Source organism: Corvus brachyrhynchos, unplaced genomic scaffold, assembly GCF_000691975.1.
Source record: "Corvus brachyrhynchos isolate BGI_N302 unplaced genomic scaffold, ASM69197v1 scaffold904, whole genome shotgun sequence".
In the NCBI taxonomy this organism is placed as follows: Eukaryota; Metazoa; Chordata; class Aves; order Passeriformes; family Corvidae; genus Corvus; species Corvus brachyrhynchos.
In genome coordinates, this window is record NW_008237536.1 from 3,403 (window position 1) to 4,495 (window position 1,093).

Consider the following 1,093-nt stretch of genomic DNA (forward strand, 5'->3'; position numbering starts at 1 on the left):
GGGCGGGTAAGGCCAGGCCGCATGCGCAGCGCTGCCCGGCTCCGCCCCGCCCTTCAACACGCCACATGGTAACCAGGCACAGCACTGCTCATGCGCTTCCCTTCCCACAACACCGCGCATGCTCAGCATTGTTTCCATTTCTCCCTTAATGACCACACGACAAAGGGCTTCCCCGCTGATCAGTGCGCATGCGCAGCTCTCCTAGCGGCAGTACTGCTTTTCGGCCAGCAGGTGCCACCGGCGATGTGCCCAAGTCAGTGCGCATGCATGCCTTTCTTGGCCGCAGTACCACCTTGAGCCAGCAGGCGGCACCAGCGAGTCACCCAGCAGTGCCCGCGCGCCTCCCTGCGGAGCGGGGACGCGGAAACGCGGCCCCCTGGTTATGGGTTTGGAGTTTTTTAGATGTTTTATTGCATTCTCTACACAGAGCTTGAGAGAGAGAGAACTGGCAGGAGAAGGGAATGAAGACAGCACAAGTCAGAGCAGGATGGGCAGGTGGAGCCCTGAGGGAGCAGAAACCCTGAGCCAGTCTTGTTTCAGAGACTCCTGATGCACTCTGAGGCAGAAATAGGAAGACTTTTATTACTACAGCAAGATCACGCAGGGGGAGGAAAATCAGCAGGGAGGGGAAAACAGAGAGTAAAAACTTGAGAGTTTTTGGACAGAGAGGAGTAGAAATTCTCCAGATGTCTGTCAGACAAAAGCCTCTAACAGGCTCAAAGCAGTAAAACCAAAACTTATTTGCAAAGTTGACTTTTGCCACCCCCCCTCAAAGTCCTGCTGGAACAACCAGTGCAGGACCAGTCCTCACTGGTGCAGGACCAGTCCCCACCAATCCCCACATACCTTTTTTTCTTAACCGGGACATTACCGGGACAGACCGGGACACCCTGGGACACCCCGGGACACACCAGGACACCCCAGGACACACCGGGACAGGCCGGCAGAGCGGGCAGTGCTTGGCCTGCAGAGGAGCAGCTTCCGGGTGACCCAGCTGGGGCCGCCCAGTGCCTGAAGGGGCCGCAGGAAAAGATGGAGAAAGAGGATTTCCGAGGGACAGGACACAGGGAATGGCTTCCCAGTGGCCAAGGGC